Raw genomic sequence first — 7,362 nt, forward strand, 5'->3', positions numbered from 1 at the left:
CCTTTATGACCTCAGTAACTTAAAGAATGTAGTAGATTCTATCTACTGTGTAATCTCTATGATATGCATAGGTTGTTTAATTGGGGAACATTGATAGCCTGAATAGCAAGATCCTCTATTATCTGAGTAGACTGAAAGTTCTCATCACCTCTTCAGTTTTACTTTCCAATGCATATCATATAATCTGAGTGTCATCTAAGACTTACATAATGTCATGGCCTGCTTCATCTGTATCTCAATTGTAGTTCCTGTGGTCTATTTGGTATGTGTATCATCACTAAACTGTGCATCTTTATTGACCCATGGATCCTCAATGACTGAGTGCTATCTAAAATGTACTCAAACTCTATGAGGTTCTTAGAGTTAATGACATGATAAGTCTAAAGAACTTAGCAGCGCTATGACCAGTGAGGCCTCCATGATCGGTGAAGCTTAAGTGATATATTGATTCTGGGTTCTTAGTGGGCTTTATATCCTGCATAGTGTCTATAATCTCAGATATTAAAATTAACTTAGCAACTCCTATGACCTGTCTACACTTCATGGCCTAAATAGCATGAGAACCCATGAGAATTTATGGCCTTAATATTCTCTAGCATAAGTATATCACTTGTGACCTGTTTTAGTTATCTGTCCTAAATATACTAAGTGACATTAGTAACCTCTTTGACCTGAGGAGACTCTATGAACTGTACAATCTCTATGGTATGCAAAATCTTTATGGTATCAGTATTCTAAATGAAATGAATAGCCTCTATTATTTAATACCTTATAAAATTGTAACATCTATGACCAAGGACCTTTGACCTGAATAGGCTTTATAACCAAAGAAGCATAAATTACTTCAGTAGCCTCTATGATCTTGTTGACTCCTAATGACTGGGTATTCTGAGACATGGTTTACAACTCTAACCTGAGTACCCTCATTCACTTGAGTAACCTCAATGTCCTTAGTAGTGACTATGATTTGTGAAGCTTCTATGGACACCATAGCCTGTATAATCTGGGTAGACTCTGTAACCTGCAGACATGGTAACAGAGGCTCAGATTCACATCCAAGTCCTGCTGAAGCCAGGGGTCTCTTTGTCCCACCTTGTTCACAGGGACCTAAGGCTAACCCTTGTTTTCTTTTTTTTTTTTTTCTTTTTTGCTGCTGGGGATCAAACCCGGGCCTTATGCATACAAGTCATGTACTCTACCAACTGAGCTATCTCCCCAGCCCCAACCCTTGTATTCTTGAGCTCAGCCAGGGACCCCTGGTCTCCCCATTCTCCTCTCCCATTTTTCAATTCTTACCTGGCAGAGGCACACCTCTTGGTGCCTGGTGCAGTGTTGTCCAGATGCTCTCCCCTCCTCACTCCCTGTTCCTTCTTGATCAGTGTTTCTGGAATTTATCAAAAACTGTTGGTACCTGGTGATGATCATTGTTGCAGTGTTCCCAAACCTCAAGTTTTCAAGCACCAAGCTCATGGTTTCCTCAGGTCCCAGGTGCAACCTCATCCTGGACCCACCCCTGTGACCATCACCACTTCTGCTCCTCCCCCTTGTCAGTGTGAGGAAGACCCCATTACTGGAAACCAGGGTCCTCTTTTGAGCTATCCCCAAGCTCTCTTCCTGTTTTATTTTGAGACATGGTCTTTGAATGATGCTCAGGGTGGCTTCACATTTGATCCACCTACTCAGTTTCCTGAGTGTCTGGCTTCATAGGTGGGGCACCCTGCCATCCTTAGTCATCTTATGTTTCAACAGGAGACCTTCTTTCACAAGGTCCTGCTGTTGTGAAAGCTGTAAATCTGACCCACCCTGAAGCCAGTCAAGAAGCACAGTGTATCTAAGACTACACACAAACTCTTTTGTGTTCTGAGCCTGAAGTCAAATTGTCCCAATTTGAGGGCCAATTGCAGAACCCTGTAAAACTGCCCACTCCAAGTAGGGCTCCAGGTGCTCATGTGGCTTCCACCCACCTTCAGTCCCCACCTCAGTGAACTCTAGGATTTGGCCTAGGGGTCTCAGGAATCTGGTCAGCCTGGTCATACAAAACTCCCCACAGTGGTCTGGGGCACAGAAAGGAAGAAGACATAGACTGTCCAGTGTGGTTCTCCTGATGTGGGCTCCCACAGAGTATCCCTCTAGTTGGCCTCCACCTCAGCTGGGGAACAAAGCAGGTAGATCAGAAGTGCTTTCCTCTCTGGGTTTTGCACCATCACGTATCCTTCTATCCTAATATGCACCACCAACTGGGCTCCTCAAATCAGGTGACCCAGCTGGAGGCTCCAAGCAGGGCCACAGACTCACTCAGTAGGACTCTATACAATTCTGTCAGCTTGAAGAATTTTCTGTTCTTTTTAGGAAGCCTGATAGGACTGTTTCCTCCCAAGGCTACTTCTAGGAGCCCACCAGGATACCCATAGAACACTTCATGTTAGGTACCCCAGAGGGGCAGTTGTGGGATGGAACTTCACAGCAGACAGGTAGTGGTAGGTGGGAGGACATATATCTCACTTGGTTCTTTCCCTCCCAGAGCCAGTCCCCTGAGTGGGCTTTGGGGGCTACTGGAATGGAATGAATATGTTTGGCATGTCTGAGAAGGATGTGTGTTTTGGAAGAAACTGTGTTACCTTAATGCTTGGTGACCTCTCCCCCATGTTTAATGTCCAACTCTGAGGAGTATCAAGGGGGATTTTGTCAGGGGACATAGCCTTGGTGCTCTCATGAGGCAGAACCATGGAGCACAGGCTCAGCCATATGAAACACAGCTAGTGGAGATGACCAGCACCCAGAAAGATGCACTGTCCACACAAAAAGTCTATCATATTGTGATCTTGGATTATGGGACTGCAGAACTGAGCTGGAAGTTCAGGTACCTGTGGGTCAGCAAGAAAACACTGGAGTCAGCTGACTATATATAAGAGATGAAGTTCCTCCTGTTTGGTGTGCCTAAGAAATGGAATCTGCCTCCAGGCAGTTCTGGTGAGGGCCTCTTGATCAACCCATGGGAACCACAACAGCAGGATGTGTGCAGCAAGCTTCCCATCTCCAGGTGGAGCAGACAGGCTCTGTCCTATATAACCACTCTCTCTGAGGACCTCCTGTTGTCCCTGAGGACCCCATTCTTGTAGTCACTGTACTGATTCAGTAGTACCCACTAGGCCAAGCTCCAAATGTGCCCCACCTCCACCTGGTGTCATCCTGCAAAGCTCAAGTCTTTACTCACAGTGGACCCTGCTGGGCTTGCCAACCACAACCAAGCCACAACAATCTGCACGTGAGATCCCAGCAGCTACCAAGGACCACACACCTCCCTTTTCTTCCTGGGATGGAGCAGAGGGAGCAGTGAGAGGGATTGCCTTTCTGATAGCCAGAGAACGTGCTGAAAGATCAGTCCCAAATGCACATCTCCTGCTCTCTGCTGGCCACATAAAATAGAAATGTCCAGTTTTGTTTGCTTCAAGCAAATTTTCCTGTTGTTCCATCTGGAGTCAGGATTGAGGCAGCCTGCTTTCAAATTATTCTTCTATGTCTTCAGAGTTCTGTCTCCTGGAAGTTCAGTTCAGACAGCACCTACAAACAGGGGAGCACACCCCTCTCCACCACCCAGCTGGGCCTCATGGTTGAAGCCAGAAACCTGAATGTCAGCACCTGGCATTCATAGGCAGTGTGCTAGTGGATGCCTTCTGCTCCCACCACCTATGGGCACACACTGGGCTGAGGTGAAAGTCACTGCTGACACCTGAAGTGCACTGCTTGTAGATTCTCACTATCTGAGAATTTCTCAGCTCTTGTGGAGAGGAGGAGTGCATTTTGACTGAAGGCTGGGCAGGGGAGTGATTCCTCCCAGGATAGTGAAGTTTGGAGAGTCCCTTTATCCCAAGAAGTTACCAATTCCATGAACATAATAAAAACTCAAATAACACTTTGAGTTTATCACAAGGGTTATATATCTTGCTCAATTTAAATTTTTATAGATGTCCCACCTATGGGATGATGGGACAAATGTGATTTTGAGGCATGTTCTTGTGTGAGTGTCAACTGGGATTGAGAGATGACAGCAGATTCCAGTCTTCCCAGGTTAGGTCTCCAGGATGGATGGAGTAAGACCTGGTTTCAGAAGAACCCAACTTTGCTAGGAAGGAGGTGCAAGTAAGTGCTCATGGTCACAGGAACTTCAGCCTAGCCCTAGGGTAGCAGCAATTGGGGAACAGTGCACCCTTCCCTTCCAGAGAGGAAAAAGAGGGAGACAATTGGTGACAGGAGTCTATAAGAAGCCATGGACCACCAGGCAGACTGTGGGTCTTTTACGACTCCCTCCCTTACCTGCTTTTCTAGTCAGTGCCTCTAGAGGACCCACTGGAGGGATCAGGGCAGGTGATTTCTGGGCCTTCAGGTCTCTGAGGAGAGAACTGACTACATGTTCTGCTGGAAGATAGCCACTCTAGAATAAAGAATGTTTGGTTTTTGAGTGTGGACAAACTGACCTAGGCATCACTGTGACTGCAGGAAGTGAGGGAGGGAGGCTATAGGCTGGCTCTGAAGGTTCCTCTCAGTCAGGTGAGGCCTGGCCCTTGCCCTCTTTATCCCCAAGTCCTTGGATCAAGTGTGCAATTAGGTCCTGGCACCTGAGATTCTGGTGGGTTTGGGGAAACACAGTTTGTAGTGCAGGGAATTCTGGGCCTGCCTCTGAGGCCACCATCACAAATCCTGGTCAAGCAGTATGCATCTTTTTCCATGTGGGTGACACCCTTCCCCAGCCACTTGGGGAACCAGGATGGTCTCTGGCCTACCTCACCACAGCTCACTTGAGTGCAAACTACACAGAACTGGTATCCATGCAGGACCCTACTCACCTCTGGTTGTGCAACAGGGTGCAGTTTCTCTCAGATTGCTCTGGGCTTGAGTCCTATAATAATAACTGAGCTGAGTTGTGGCTGGGAGTCCCAGAGGCTCCTGCCTCAGCTGGCTTGACAAAGCATCTACAATCAGGATCATCTAACTTTATGGTCCTTGGAGGTTGAAGGGGTCCAGCTCTCAGCTGGTGAGCAGTGGCATCACCCTGGACTGAAGCCATGTCCTTGCTTACTCTGTTTAATGTCCTGGAAAATTCAATTTGGTGTTTATTTTCTCCTGGAATCCTTGCAGTTGGAAGTGTGGGGATACCACACCAAGACAACAAAGCAGGTCAGTCATCATGGGGAATTGGATTCAGACTCCTAGCCCTGAACTCTAACATGCCTTGGCCTAATTCCCACCACTTCTGAGGCAGGTGCCAAGACAGTGAGAACCAGCACTCTATATGGCACTGAGTCTCTTGGCACTATTGCAGAAACCTGTGTTTCATTAGAAGGCCCTGGAGTGAGTCAGTCTCCTGTGGACACCAGGACATGTGTAAGCAAGAATTCTGTGAAAAGTGCTTGCTCTTTGGGGAACCTGGAAAAGGCAAGAAAAACAGCTGTTCATTGAGGTCTGTGAGATGCACTCCTTTCCTCTCAGCACACTCAGGCCTCCTGATAGCCTGTCTGATGCTTCCTCCTCACTCTCCCACTCCACAGCTAAGTCCAGCAGGGGTTACCAAGGCCAGGGCCAAGTATGTGAAAAAGGCCAGTGTCACAAGGTTCATGACCTAGTTTGTAACCATGGCCAGGACCAAGAGTGTGACCAAGATAATTTCCCAGAGTGTGACAAGTGTCAAAGTGACTATGTGACCAAGGCCAGAGTCCAGTGTGTAACCATGACCAGTGCCCAGAATGTGGCCAAGATCAAAGCCCATAGTTTATCCAGGATCAGGGTACAAAATGTGACCAGAGCTAGTGACCACTCTGTGACTTGTTCAGGACCACATTGTGACAAGGTCAGGTCAGTTGTGACAAGAGTAGGACCTGTTCTTGACCAGGACCACCAGGCAGACTGTGGGCCTTTTACGACTCCCTCCCTGGCCTGCTTTTCTAGTCAGTGCCTCTAGAGGACCCACTGGAGGGATCAGGGCAAGTGATTTCTGGGCCTTCAGGTCTCTGAGGAGAGAACTGACTACATGTTCTGCTGGAAGATAGCCACTCTAGAATAAAGAATGTTTGGTGAAAGCTCAGAGTGTAGCTAGGTCAGGACCCAGTTGTGACCAGGTGAGGGCCCAATTTTCACCAGGTGAGGGTACAGGATATGAACAGATTCAAGGATTAGAGTGTGAACAGATCAGGCCCCAGATTGTGACTAGTGTCAGAAACCATAGTGTGATCAGATTTAGGGCCCAAAGTGAGATCAGGGTCAGGGTCCAGTGTATGACCAGATCATTGCTGCATTGTGCTAGGCCAGGGCCCAGTGTTCACCAGGGTCACTGACCAGTGTGTGACCAGGTAAGGGCTAATTGTGACCAGGTCAGGGTTCAGTTAGGACCGGCTCATGTTACAGAGTGTGAGTATGTTCAAGGCAGAGTATGACCAAATTTATGACCTAGATTTTGACCAGTGTATGGGCTCAGAAATTGACAAAGGCCCGAGCTCGGTGTGTGACCATGGTCAGGATACAGAGTATGACCTGAGTCAGGCCCAGTTGTGACCATATCAGGGCCCTGTGTTTGAACGGTTCAAGTCCCTGTGTTTGAACAGGTCAGGACCCAGATGTGACCAGGCAGGATCCAGTTGTGACAAGGTCAGAGCACACCTTGAGTACAACCAGGGTTTCTAACTATACCCTTTTTTCTTATCTTTCTTTTTAAGTACTTGGTGCCCTTGGGAACAATCTGAATCCAGCATTTTTCACTGTGTGTGTAGTGGACAGAATATCTGTTTATTTTTCTGATGCCCTCTGGAAGAAGGCAGCCCTACTGTTCCTGTGTTGCAGTGTGGGGACAGGGCCAGAGCAGTTACAGCATATGCTGAGTAGTTATGGCCAATCTCACTACCCAGATTGGAAATAGACATCTTCCTGTGCCTGCCCTATTGCTGAAGGCCCTGGTGCCAGATGCACATTTCCCACTGCATCACATGTCCCTCCCCTCCAGGAAGGCAGGCACTCACTTTCTCAGGTATTCAGAAAATATCACACATCAGTCTTGCAAGAGGAGGTGGGAAACAATTGATTACCTGAGGCCAAGTATTCCTGACACTTTGGCCCTTGATGGGGGAGACATACCTCAGTTCAGAGACCCAGACATCCCACTCTAAAGGCATCCACCCACAGGCATGTACCCTGGAGTTTGGAAGGACCAGTGTACTAATCCCTCCATCTGGTTCTGGTCAATCCCCTGCCTGTTCACCTGGGAGACAGTCTGCTGATTTTTCTGGGAGCCCACCAATCAGTATCATGGCAACTTGTCCTCTCTCCAGGGCAGGAAACAAAGGCCCTGAGGAAGGCTTACCCTGTGATCTGTTC

This window comes from Sciurus carolinensis, unplaced genomic scaffold (assembly GCF_902686445.1).
Source record: "Sciurus carolinensis unplaced genomic scaffold, mSciCar1.2, whole genome shotgun sequence".
Lineage (NCBI taxonomy): Eukaryota > Metazoa > Chordata > Mammalia > Rodentia > Sciuridae > Sciurus > Sciurus carolinensis.